The sequence below is a fragment of the Saccopteryx leptura genome, chromosome 9, assembly GCF_036850995.1.
Source record: "Saccopteryx leptura isolate mSacLep1 chromosome 9, mSacLep1_pri_phased_curated, whole genome shotgun sequence".
NCBI classification, from domain to species: domain Eukaryota; kingdom Metazoa; phylum Chordata; class Mammalia; order Chiroptera; family Emballonuridae; genus Saccopteryx; species Saccopteryx leptura.
Genome location: NC_089511.1, coordinates 68,744,583 through 68,759,004, shown reverse-complemented (window position 1 = coordinate 68,759,004; position 14,422 = coordinate 68,744,583). Strand labels below are relative to the sequence as shown.

Below are 14,422 nucleotides of genomic sequence, written 5' to 3'. Positions count from 1 at the left end.
CTGATAGGTTGGCTGAACTGACTGAAGAGGGAGGGCTTTTGTGCTGAACAAGTGTTTAATGTTGATGAGACAGGCCTTTTTTGGAATTGTATGCCTAATAGGACCTACATCGCTAAAAAGGAGAAGACAGCACCAGGCCATAAGCTGGCAAGGAGAGACTGACTTTGCTTCTTGGTAAGAATGCTGCAGGTGACTTCAAACTCAAGGCCTCTGTTGGTGTACTTTGTGGAAAATCCAAGGGCACTAAAGGGCATTTGGAAGGGTCAACTCCCTGACATCTGGAGGTCTAACAAGAAGGCATGGGTGACATTTCAGATTTTTGAGGAGTGGGTTTTCAGCCACTTTGTGCCAGCTGTGAAAGACTACTGTGTTAGCAAGGGGCTACCTCTTAAAGTGCTGCTAGTGCTTGACAATGCCCCTGCCCACCCTGCCCACTTGAGTGACTTTAACCCTAATGTCAAGGTGATTTACCTTCCACCTAGTACCACTGTCCATGGACCAAGGTGCCACTGCCTTTTTCAAGGCCTACTACCTCTGGAGGACATTGCTATGGGCCTTAATGCAATGGAGAAGGACAAGAACCTGACACTCAAAGACTTTTGGAAGTCTTATACCATTTACAATGCTGTACAAAACATTGCTTTTGCCTTGGACGAAGTGAGGCAAACTTAAAGGGTGTGTGGAAAAAACTATGTCCCTAGTTTGTATATGACTTCCATGGCTTTGAGGAGCCAATGGAGGCTGGAACAGAGAAGGTTGTTGCCATGGGTAAACAGCTTGATTTGGAGGTGGAGGCTGAGGATGTCACAGAGCTTCTGGCATCACATGAAGAGGAGCTGTCTGCTTAGGACCTCATTTAGCTGGAGAAGTAGCTGATTGAAAAGGAAGAGCTAGAAACACCAGAAACCAAGAGATTTACTATTGAGGCTTTGGCAAAAGGTTTTTCTGTGGTAGAGGATGGGTTGGCTAAATTTCAGGCTGAGGACCCCAGTGATGACAGATTCAGTAAGGCCTACAGAGCTGTTATGGATGCCTTGCAAAGCTATAGGCAGATTTTGGAAGAGGTCATTAACCTTTCAGGCAATTCTTTAAGAAGGTAGAGAGGCCTGCAACAGATCCTGTACCCTCTACATCAGCTGCTTCTCGAGATGAAACACCTGTAGTACAGGTAGAATCATCTCCAGTGTCTCCTGCATGTTCCTTAGGCAATCCTGATTCACCTGACCCAGTGTCTCCAGCACCTTCTGCAGGTTCTCCTGCCTCTCCAGCTTCCTCCTCCCAATAGGTCATTCTCTCCCACCTTGCAATGCCCCTTCCAGTGTGCACGCCAACCACAGGAATAAATGTATGGACTTTTTTTAAACTCATTTTTTCTGTTACTACAGTATAGTGTACATTACAGTATATTTATGACTTTTTCCTTTTTCTGTGGTTGTGTTTTTATGTTCTACATTATGATTTTACAACTGTGTTAGGATAGGTAAGTGACTTAGGCCAGGGTGTGTTTTAACTTATACCAAAGTTAGCGTTACATCACTGTTGTAGGAACAGGACTGTGTCATAACCCCAGGACCCCCCTGTATTTATTGCATATGATTAAAACTTTCAAGCAGCTCTAGCCTAGTGGTTCAGTGGATCAAGTGTCATCCATGTTCACTGAGGTCCCCAGTCTGAGCATGTTGAAGAAGCAATCAGAGTGCACAACTAAATGAACAGCTAAATAGAACCAAGCAAGTTGATGCTTCTCTCTCTTTCTCCCCTCTCCTATCAATGGAGGCATTAGAAAGAAAAAAGAAAACTTCAAAGCAACGTTTCAACACCTTTAAAGAATCATTTAGAAATTCTATTGCGTCTGACTTAACAGAAAGACTATAAACATAACTCTGTTCTTGTCTCAGAATGTTCGTTTGCTCTGGCAGCCAGGAAGGGCTTTTCTTAGGCTGTTTTACAAATGGTGGGACTGAGACATAAGGGTGGCTCAAGTTCTGGCAGGTTCCGTTTTCTGTCCACATCTTTTTTTTTTCTTTTTGTATTTTCCTGAAGCTGGAAACAGGAGAGACAGTCAGACTCCTGCATGCGCCCGACCGGGACCCACCCGGCACGCCCACCAGGGGCGATGCTCTGCCCACCAGGGGGCGATGCTCTGACCCTCCTGGGCGTGCTCTGTTGCGACCAGAGCCTCTCCAGCGCCCGGGGCAGAGGCCAAGGAGCCATCCCCAGCGCCCGGGCCATTTTTGCTCCAATGGAGCCTTGGCTGCGGGAGGGGAAGAGAGAGACAGAGAGGAAGGAGAGGCGGAGGGGTGGAGATGCAGATGGGCGCCTCTCCTGTGTGCCCTGGCCGGGAATCGAACCTGGGACCTCCGCACGCCAGGCTGGTGCTCCACCACTGAGCCAACCGGCCAGGGCCTCTGTCCACATCTTAACGTGGAGCGGAGCAGTAGATCCTTACTGGCCTTGCCAGATGGTAGCTAGGACCGAATCCGACACCCCCCCACCCCCACCCCGCCCCTTTTATAAAATCACAGCGCACTAGTTCCCAGGATCCCTGCGCAGTGAGCCGGCCTGTCTTGTGGCGTATCTGGAGGAATGGTTGCAGGTAACTTCTGGAATTTGGGGTTAACTCCTGGGAGCTCAGTTCCTATGAACCGCGAAGGCAAGCTTGCCTATTTTGTTTCTCACGACATAATTATGACGGGACTGAAGGAAAAGGCGAGGCGAGGCAGGGGAGCGGCACAGCTAGACTCAGCCCGCGGGGTGCCCGGCTCCATGCCGTCTAACTTCTGTCCTTTCTCGGAGCCTCTGGACATGCTGGACCTCAGTTCCCAACCTCTCTTGTCCCACCCCAATCTGGCTCCAGGACTACGACAGTATTAATGTAATATTTAACCGGAAAGAAAAAAAGCACTTCCAGGCGAGGCCGGAAACAACTGTTGTGCTCCCCGGCTCAGCCGGTTCCGCGATGCCTCCTGGGAGTTGTAGGCCTGGGTGGGCGACGCTTTCTGGAAGTGAGTAGACTGGGCGGATATGCCAGTGGGATTGGTGCAGAGGTATGCCTCTGTCTCTCTATTGACGTATAAAGAAGTTTAACTTTTAAAAGCTTTGCTTGATTTATACTACTTGTTTTCTATCATTTTAAAATTTTTTTCTTAAAAAAAAATAAAGGTTTTTCTTTGACAAGCATGTGTAAATAAAACAAATGACATTTGCTTTATGTCACAAAAATAAAAGTAAAAAAAGCATAAAGAAGAAAACAAAAGTGGTAGGATTACTACACTGACTTCATAGAGTTCACAAAGGTATAAATTGAAATTAAAAACCTCTCTTCTGTACCTTCCCATCCCACACCTTGAAAGGAAAACACTTTTCTGCTTTTTTAAAAAATTGAATCTACTGGGATGACATTGGTTAATAAAATTATATAGGTTTCAGGTGTACAATTCTGTAATATATAATCTGTATATTGTATTGCTTATATGCTATTTATTTATTTATTTATTTTTAAAGAGATAGAGTCAGAGAGAGGGATAGATAGGGACAGACAGACGGGAACGGAGAGACATGAGAAGCATCAATCATTAGTTTTTTGTTGCGACACCTTAGTTGTTCATTGATTGCTTTCTCATATGTGCCTTGACTGTGGGGCTACAGCAGACAGAGTAACCCTTTGCTCAAGCCAGCAAACTTGGGTCCAAGCTGGTGAGCTTTGCACAAACCAGATGAGCCTGCACTCAAGCTGGTGACCTCGGAGTCTCGAACCTGGGTCCTCTTCATCCAGTTCGATGCTCTATCCACTGTGCCACTGCCTGGTTAGGCTATACTTTTTATCCTTTTATTTTTTTTTCAAGTTTTTAATTTTTTATTTTTTACAGGGACAGAGAGAGGGATAGATAGGGACAGACAGGAACAGAGAGATGAGAAACATCAATCATCAGTTTTTCATTGCGACACTTCAGTTGTTCATTGATTGCTTTCTCATATGTGCCTTGACCGTGGGGCTACAGCAGACTGAGTAACCCCTTGCTTGAGCCAGTGACCTTGGGTCCAAGCTGGTGAGCTTTTTGCTCAAGCCAGATGAGCCCGCCCGCGCTCAAGCTGGCGACGTCGGGGTCTCGAACCTGGGTCCTCCGCATCCCAGTCTGACGCTCTATCCACTGCACCACCGCCTGGTCAGGCTGCTTTTATTTTTATTTAAAAAATTTTATTTTATTATTTTTTTTACAGAGACAGAGTCAGAGAGAGGGATAGACAGGGACAGACAGACAGGAACGGAGAGATGAGAAGCATCAATCATTAGTTTTTCATTGCACATTGCAACACCTTAATTGTTCATTGATTGCTTTCTCATACGTGCCTTGACCACGGGCCTTCAGCAGACCAAGTAACCCCTTGCTCGAGCCAGCAAGTTTGGGCTCAAGCTGGTGAGCTTTTTGCTCAAACCAGATGAGCCCTCGCTCAAGCTGGTGACCTCGGGGTCTCGAACCTGGGTTTTCTGCATCCTAGTCTGATGCTCTATCCACTGCGCCACCGCCCGGTCAGGCTATTTAAAAAATTTAAAATACATTTTTAGAGCAAGAGGAAGGGAGAGAGAGAAAGAAACATTGATTTGTTTTCCACTTATTTATGCATTTGATGGTTGATTCATGTATATGCCGTGACTGGTGATTGAACCTGCAACCTTAGCGTGTCCTTATAATGCTCTCTCTAACTAACTGAGCTACCCGGACAGTTTGTGTTACTACTTTTTAAAGGAAAAAAATTATAGGTACAAATGTACGTGTTATTAAGAAATACACAAAGAAACCCTGGTCGGGTAGCTTAGTTAGAGCATTGTTTGGATATGCAAAGGTTGTGGGTTTGATACTGGGTCAAGGGTATATAGGAGTCAACCAATGAATGCATAGATAAGTGAAACAACAAATCAGTGTTTCTCTTGCTCTCTCTTTCCTTTTTCGTTCTCGCTTTCTAAATCAGTAAATAAAACATTAAAAAAAAGTACACAAGAAATAATGCCATAATACCGTCCCCAACTTTTTTTCCTTTGATAATTCATTTAGAGATGCACAAAAGAGCTATCTTATTCTTTTCTTTTTTTCTAAAGATTTTATTTATTGATTTGAGAGAGAGAGGAGAGAGAGAGAGAGAGAGAGAGAGAGAGACAGAAAAGGGATGGGGAGCAGGAAGTATCAACTCATAGGAGTTGCTTCTTACATGTGCCTTGACTGGGCAAGCCCAGAGTTTTGAAACAACGACCTCTGCATTGCAGGTTGACATGTTATCCATTGCATCACCACCGGTTAGACTATCTTATTCTCTTGTAAATGGCCCTATAGTATGAAGTTTATAACATAAATATCATAATTTATTCACCCACTGCCCTCTTTTTCACCCATTGAGGGACATTTTGGTTTTCAACTTTTTTTTCTGTTGCAAAGAATACTTGAATATATTTTGGTGTAAATTTTCAGGATAAATTCATAGAGACAAAATTACCTAGGCAACGAGATATATGCTTTATAAAAGTTGCAACCTGACTGGTGGTGGCACAGTGGAGAGAGCATCGACCTGGGATGCTGAGGATCCAGGTTTGAAACCCCGAGGTTGCCAGCTTGAGTATAAATTAATCTGGATCATCAACATGATCCCATGATTGCTGGCTTGAGCCCAAAGGTCACTTGGCTCAGCTAGAGCCCCCCAGTCAAGGCACGTATGAGAAGCAATCAATGAACAACTGAAGTGATGCAACTACGAGTTGAAGCTTCTCATCTCTCTCTCTTCCTGTCCTTCTTTCTGTCTGTCTCGCTAACCCCCCCCCCCCCAAAAAAAAAAACAGTTGATAAATACCACCAGTTGTCAAATTGTACCAATTTTTTCTTATCTAACAATGTATGAAAGTGCTTATTTCATCATTTCTGCTATAGCATTGGATCATATCAAACTCTAGAACAAGGATTGGGAACCTATGGCTCACGAGCCAGATGTGGCTCTTTTGATGCTGCATCTGGCTCACAGATAAATCTTTAATAAAAAAAATAATAACATTCAAAATATAAAACATTCTCATGTATTACATCCAGTCATTTCCTACCGCTCATGTTCATGGTTGTTGGTGGCTGGAGCCAATCACAGCTGTCCTCTGGGACAACACCAAATTTTTATTGGATAATGTGTAATGTACACGGGTTGTTGTATGGCTCTCACGGAATTACATTTTAAAATATGTGGCATTCATGGCTCTCTCAGCCAAAAAAGGTTCCCAACCGCTGCTCTAGAGATTTTGCTTCTCTGATAGGTGAAAAACTTATCTTCCTTTGACTGATTAGAGGTTCATAATTTTAAATAAGGTTCACTACTATTGATATATTTATTGGCCATTAATATTTCTGACTATTCTTGGCCCAATTTTCTATTGGGTTTGTTAATCTTTTTCTTAGATTTGTTTGCAGTTTTTGTAAATTAGTGAAGTTAGCCTTTTTTCTTTTATGGGAATAATGAATTTTTCCCCTGTATTGTACCTTCTGATTTTGCTTTTGTATTTTTTTTTTTTTGTATTTTTCTGAAGTTGGAAATGGGGAGGCAGTCAGACAGACTCCCGCATGCGCCCGACCGGGATCCACCCAGCATGCCCACCAGGGGCGATGCTCTGCCCATCTGGGGCGTCGCTCTATTGCAACCAGAGCCATTCTAGCGCCTGAGGCAGAGGTCACAGAGCCATCCTCAGTGCCCGGGCCAACCTTGCTCCAATGGAGCCTTGGCTGCGGGAGGGGAAGAGAGTGACAGAGAGGAAGGAGAGGGGGAGGGGTGGAGAAGCAGATAGGCACTTCTCCTGTGAGCCCTGGCCGGGAATCGAACCTGGGACTCCTGCACGCCAGGCCGATGCTCTACCACTAAGCCAACCAGCCAGGGCCGCTTTTGTATTTTTTGACCATATAAATGTACTTATTTTTTTAAATTTTTATTAATTTTAATGGGGTGACATTAATAAGTCAGGGTTCATATGCTCAAAGAAAACATCTCCAGGTTATCTTGTCATTCAACTATGTTGCATACCCATTGCCGAAAGTCAAATTGTCCTCTGTTACCTTCTATCTGGTTTTCTTTGTGCCCCTCCCCCCCCCCATAACCACCACACTCTTGTCCATGTCTCTTCATCTTGTTTTTATGTCCCACCTATGTATGGAATCATGCAGTTCTTAGTTTTTTCTGATTTACTTATTTCATAATAAATATGCTTGTTTTTATTTGTATTTTTTGAGAAAGAGAGAGAGAGAAAGGGAAAGGGATGAGAAGTATTAACTTGTAGTTGTGGCACTGTTAGTCATTCACTGACTGTATTTCATATGTGCCCTGACTGGGTGGCTTTAGCCAAGCCAGTTACCTAGGGCTTAAGCCAGTGACCTTGGGCTTAAGCCAGCAATCATGGAATCACATTGATGAGCCCATGCTCAAACCGATGACCATAGGGTTTCAAATCTAGGATCCCAGGTTGACTCTGTATCTACTGCACCACTGCCAGTCAAGCTAATGTGCTTCATTTTTATATAGTCAAATTTATTAATGTTTATGGCTTTTGAGTTATTTGATTATCCATAATTTGTTTTGGTATAAGGAAGAATGGCTCTAGCTTTATCATTTCTCCAACATATTAGCTAATGGTCCCAACATAGTTTTTGTTACCTTTATAAATAGGTAGAAAAACCCAGTGAATATTAAAAATACACCCTATCTGACTGATAGTGGTGCAGTGGATTGAGCATTGACCTGGAATTCTGAGGTCTCCAGGTTTGAAACTCCAAGGTCACTGGTTGAAAGCAGGCTTCTTGGATTGAGAATGGGCTCATTGGCCAGAGCATGAACTTGCCAGTTTGAGGGTGGGGTTGCAGACTTGAGTGTGGGATCATCAACATAGTCCCAAGGTCGCTGCCTTGAGCCCAAAGGTCACTGGCTTGAAGCCCAAGGTCGCTGACTAGAAGCCGAAGGTTATTGGCTTGCGCAAGGGGTCACTGGCATGGCTTGATCCCCACAGTCAAGGCACATGGGAGAAACAATCAATGCACAACTAAAGTGAAGCAACTACAGATTGGTGCTTCTCATTCTCTCTCCCTCCCTCTCTCTCCCCCACTTCCCATCTCTGTCTCTCTGTCCCCCCCACTCTCAAAACAAAATAAAACAAAGAACACCCTACCATGAGATTCTGCAGCAGGTTTGAAGGTTAGTTTTTGTGAACAGAGTAGAAATAAATGAGTGGCACTCTCAGAACATGTGCTCATCTTGTATTATTGTTTTCTTTTTCTGAACAATACCCCCAAAAGGTTTCTAATATTTATTAAAATAAGTAATGAAAAATTTTATAATGAATATGCAACTTAAAAGAAAAATTTATGAAAATGATTTTAAAACATAAGAGTGATTTGAGTATAATTCCCAAATTGAGAAAATATGTATGTTCAAATATAAGGCATAATTTTTCTCAAAATCATTCTTTAGAAAAAAAGATGGATGCCTTCTACTTGTAACCTAAAAAGTTTTTATAATATTAAAAAATATATAGGTATAAGTAAATTTAAAAATTTACTATTATGAAGCTCATTTGATCATTTTATATATAACTAAATAATGAAAGTTAAGTATTGTCTTTGTTTTGTATATAAATCACTGGGGAACAAAATTTTTGTTGCATCCACAAAAAGACTTGTTCTTACTTAATTCGAGTGTGCTGATCTCAAATCTGACATTAGTTTTTCTCTGTAAGTTATAGTTATAGTTTTTTTTTGCAATTCAAGATTTTTGGTTTTCATCTTATTGTAAAATTTTCAACATTTAGTTTAACATAATGAAGTAGAATGTCTTCTTGGGCATCATCTTTGTGAAAATATAATAATTTATATAATGCAGTAAATACACTAATACACTAAAAGATATGATTGCATCAGAATTTGTCTATAATTTCAAAATAGAACATATTAAAACAATCATAAAATTTGCACAAAACTTATTTAAATTCTATTCAGGCAAAAATGTGCATTTGTAGCTCTTGCATTTATGTACTTGTTGAGGACAATCTCATTTGATACTCCAGCAGTAGTCTGCTCATCACTAACAGCTCCAAGATTTTCGGGAAACTTATCAAGGTGACTGTACAGTTCAGGAAGTGAATCTTAATGCTCATGTTACATCCAATGTCGCAGAAAGCCAACAGCATCCTTTGAACCAGAAGTTTATAGTTTTATGCTTTTTTGTTGCCAAGGAAGTTCTTTGTAACTGCCACAAAAGACTGCCATGCTGCTTTCTCCTCCTTATTTATCTTCTTGGAAAATTCTTCATCACGTATGAGGGTTCGAATTTGAGGTCCATCGAATACACCTGCTTTTATCTTCTCGAAAGACAAGGCAGGAAAAGCAGAAATAATATGTTGAAAGCACTTACTTTCTCTATTAAAAGCCTGAACAAATTGCTTCATTAAGCCAAGTTTGATGTGAAGTGGGGAAAAAAAATGATCCTGTCTTGATTAACTACAGGTTCATTCACAATATTTTGCATCCCTACTTCCAGAGCTTCACGTTTCAGCCACTCCTTCTGTGTCCAGTGTTTCTCCCGATCTCGGCTGTCCCACAAACACAGAGAGCAAGGATACTTCATGAAACCTCTCTGTTGTCCTAGCTGGAAATTTACCATTTTAAGATCCACACAAATGATCCAGTTATGCTCCTTATACTTCAGAAAGTCAAGGACAATTTTTATGTCATTATAATCTTCTCACAGATGAGTTGAATAACCAATTGAAACTGCTGCATAAACATTACCGTTGTGTAGAACACATTTCAGACTCCATTTAGAGCTGTCAAGAAATAGCCACCATTCTGTTGGACTGTAAGTGGTAACACCTAGGTGGCGAGAAGACTACTGATATCATGACAGTGAACAAAGTGTTTGTCTTTAGAAAAAAAAAAGTCCACAAAAATTTGTTCACACTTCCTGAAATGGGATACTTTAGCTGACCAGTGAAGTACATTCTTTTTTTGAAGGCTGGAGGCTAATAACTCAGCTGCTTGCTTTGATAGGCCCAAATTTCTTACTAAGTCATTCAATTTGGGTTGGCTAAATTGCTGAAGGGTTAATGACTGCTTGGCATCAGAAGAAGACCCTTCAGGTTCTACAACCATTTCCTCATGCATCTTATCAAAATATACTTGATCACCATGCTCACTTTCTTCATCATTGGGAGAAATAAAACCATTGAAAACTGTAACCGGGAGTGTCTCAGCGTGTGGGATAGGTCATATTGCTGAAGGAGTATTAGGATATATGATCATATGCTGTTTTTTCTTGCCGATGTCCTTTGTATGGCTCAGACAGAAATAACAGTCACTCCTGTGGTCCTTAGGTTCATGCCAAACCATGGGAATACCAAAAGGAATTCCTTTGCGTTTTCCTTTTGTCCAGCCACAAAACATTTCCTCACAATTATGACACACAATATGAGGAGCCCCATTCTTGTCTTGATCGCCAAGGGGAATTTGAAAATAGGCAATATATGCACATGTCACAAATGATGAAATATTGCGACTTTAATGTTAAAGTGTGTAACAGCCACATATATAACAGAAGGTGTCAGGACTATTCTTACATTTACGCCTACTCAAAGAAGCCATGATTCTATCTTAAAACAAAATAAGAGGGTGTTTTTATCAGATAATAATTTTTTACATTTAAAAACAACTACAATTATGTAAAAGTGATGTTTGTAAAACATTAATTGCCTTGTGATTATGTTCAATCCAATAGACGTTGTTGCCCTTTAACTCTAATTTAAAAACCAATGCATGCCATTAACTGTAACAAAAAGAAACTAAAATTGCATAAAAACTAGAGCATTTCACCAAAAAACAGATTTCAGATTTGGAATCAATGATGCAGAAATATGTAGAAAAAGTTCTAAAACCTCATGCAACAGAAAAGAAAAAAAAATTGTTCTCCTGTATATTTAATTGGAGTCCAAAATTAGAAAAGAGAGCAGAGATTAAATAGGAGGAATATTCTAAAAAGTACTACTTAAGAATTGTCCAAAGATAACAAAAGACAGTAATCACATATTTAGAATGTTCACCAGAGCTATAGTAGATAAATATTTATACAAAGGAAAGATTAGCTAGGGTAAAACTACTGATGATGAAATATGAAGAATATATCTTAAAGGCATTCAAAGAACAAAGATACATTACCCTAAAAGAAACAATAAGACTAACAACTTACTTCCTAATGGTGAAAGTGAGAATGAAGTAGACCAATATTCTACTGGAATAAAAGAAAAGAATTGTTCAATAGATTCCATATATGAGTGGAATCATATGGTACTTGTCTTTCTCTGACTGGATTATTTCACTTAGCATAATGGTTTCCATGTTTATTGATACTATCTCAAAAGGTAAGATTTCCTTCTTTTTTATGGCTGCATAGTATTCCACTGTGTAAATGTAGCATAGCTTTTTTATCCCTTCATCTACTGTCTCTAGAACTGCCAACCTAAGAGATTATGTTCAGTTAAAAAAAAAAAGTACCCTTCAATTTCAAAAGGGAATAAATAAAGACATGTTCAACTTCACTTATTACCTGAGAACTTACAGAAGTGTTTAAGATTGTGGAGATTTGGTAAGAGAGAGCCAGACTTTAAACTTAAGCTTCATGAGTTATTAGCTATATAATTGTAATCATATTACTTAGGCTTGAGAACCATCAGAAATAATGGTACCTGACTGATGAGGGTTTAAGAAATAAATGAGTATAGAACTTCATTTGATAGCTGACTCATAGTAAGATACCAGAAAATTTTGTGTAAAATGTTCTCTTATCCTGTGACCTGTCCAGGTAATGTTAATTACTCACAGTCTCTGTTTCTGCTTCTTTGACATTCTCCCACCTGAAACCCCTTTGCTTACTTTCCCTTACCTTGGTCCCATTTTTCCAAATTTTATCCTTCCTGCAAGGTCAAAATAAATGCTACATTCTACCTAAAGCCTTGATCATTTCCTCTGGCATGTTTTCCTTTCTCACAATTACTTATGCTAATTGTTAAGTACATTAGTTATGCATACATATTATATTTTTTGCTTATTTGTTATCATATTTAAAATTTTCTTACTCATTTTTATTTATTTTATTGTGTATTTCCCTACCATACAAAATATAAAATAGGGAGGATAGAGACTTAATCTGTCTGGTTCACTAATTATTCTCCATATCTGAAATACTATTTGATATTATAGTGAAGTAACTGATATTATAGCATGAAATATACATTATTTTAATTGGTAATAATATAGTCATGGAGAATATTTTGTTTTCAATTTCTAGATATTTAATTATCTCATTTTCTTAACAAGAAAACGTATACTTTATTATTATTATTATTTTATTATTATTATTATTATTATTTTGTATTTTTCCAAAGTGAGAAGCAGGGAGGAGGTAAACAGACAGACTCCAGGATCCACCTGGCATGCCCACCAGGGGGTGATGCTTGGCCCCTCTGGGGCATTGCTCTGCTGCTATCAGAGCCATTCTAGTGCCTGTGGTGGAGGCCATGAAGCCATACTCAGTGCCCTGGCCAACTTTGCTCCAATGGAACCTAGGCTGCGGGAGGGGAAGAGAGAGATAGGGAGAAAGGAGACAGGGAAGGGTGGAGAAGCATATGGGTGCTTCTGTGTGCTTTGGCTGGGAATTGAACCAGGGACTTTCACACGCCGGACCGATGCTCTACTGTTGAGCCAACTGGCCAAGGTCATGTTTTATAATGTTTTTTTTCTTTATTTATGATTTTAATTTGTGTTTACATAGATTCAAGTAATTGATTTTATTGGGGTAACCCTGAATAACATAATTATACAGGTTTCAGGTTCCCAATTCTACAACACATTTCTGTACACTGTATTGTATTTACCACCACAAGTTAAGTTTTTGTCTATGACCATTTATCCCCCTATACCTTCCTTCACCACCCCCTACCTGCAATTCCACACTGTTGCCCATATCCATGAGTTTTTCTCTTCCTTTCCTGCTTAAGACCTCTACACTTTCAGTTTGACCAGGCGGTGGTGCAGTGGATAAAGCATAGGATAGGATGCGGAGGACCCAGGTTCCAGACCCCGAGGTCGCTAGCTTAAGCGTGCTCATCTGGCTTGAGCAAAGCTCACCAGCTTGGACCCAAGGTCGCTGGCTCGAGTAAGGGGTTACTCAGTCTGCTGAAGGCCCACAGTCAAGGCACATATGAGAAAGCAATCAATAAACAACTAAGGTGTCACAACCAAAAACTGATGATTGATGCTTCTCATCTCTCTATTCCTGTCTGTCTGTCCCTATCTATCCCTCTCTCTGACTCTCTCTGTCCCTGAAAAAAAAACAACCCTCTATACTTTCAATTAGCAACTCCTCACCACATCAACAGCTGTCAGCCTCCTTTGTATGTATAAGCCTGTCTCTATTTTACTAGACTTCCTTTAAATAACACTTCTGTCACAATTAACTAAAAGCTGTTCTATAAAGGACTAAAAATCCAAAGAAAAAAATTGTGTTGGTTTCATTATAAAATGTGTTTACGGAGATGACGTCAGAGTAATGGTGCAGTAGGAAGTGATACCAATAAATCTCCCCAAAATCTCAACAAGATCTTCAACCAGAAACAGAAAAATCTATCCTTGGAGCCTCCAGATGTTCCGCAATACACCCGAAGGTATGGTCGAGCGAAAAATTGGCTAAATATATAATCAAACCCCGAAGGAAATAGGGACTAAGAAATGCTCCGCCTTCCTCACTAACCTAAATAGGGCTGCTTTCACTGGGAACTGAGAGTATAGAAACTGAGGCGGACAAAGGGGGTGAATAGATCCAGGCCGTGGCAGAAACGGCTGAACCAGGCTCTGGCACGGAGATCCAAGCCGAGGAAAAACTGTGCCTGTGGCAACCCAGGCAATACAAGCTAACACTCACACCAAACCCAGATAAAGAAAGACAAATGGGGCAGCCATTCGCCCTGATCTCCTGGTCGGCACATGCAGATAGTGGGCGAGAGATTCCTTCAAAAGCCCCGGGAGTGGGCGCCCGTGTTATCCCACAGAGAGGCAGAGTCAGAGGCCTTTGTGTGAGCCAAATGCAGAATCTCCAGGCTGCCCCAGCGCCCTGAAAAAGCCACACACAGGGAGGGAGTGAGAGCCAATTCCAATGCTGGAACTTTTCTGTGCGGGCAGGGGTTTCACTCAGAGTGTGAGGCAGCCGGCCTGATATCCTGGTCAGTGCGCACGGCGAATGGGAAAGAGATTCCTCTGAGGGCCTCAGGAATGGGCGCCCATGTTATCCCACAGAGGGGCAGAGTCAGGGGTGTTTGTGTGGGCTGAAAGTGGAATCTCCAGGCCGCCCCAATGCCCTGAAAAAG

At 41.0% G+C, this 14,422-nt stretch overlaps 1 pseudogene; it reads left to right on the top strand.

Annotated features, from left to right (window-relative positions):
* The first annotated feature begins 2,959 nt into the window (after positions 1 to 2,959).
* LOC136381513 (kinesin-like protein KIF11) overlaps positions 2,960 to 14,422 on the top strand; it is a 65,861-nt pseudogene continuing 54,398 nt past the window's right edge.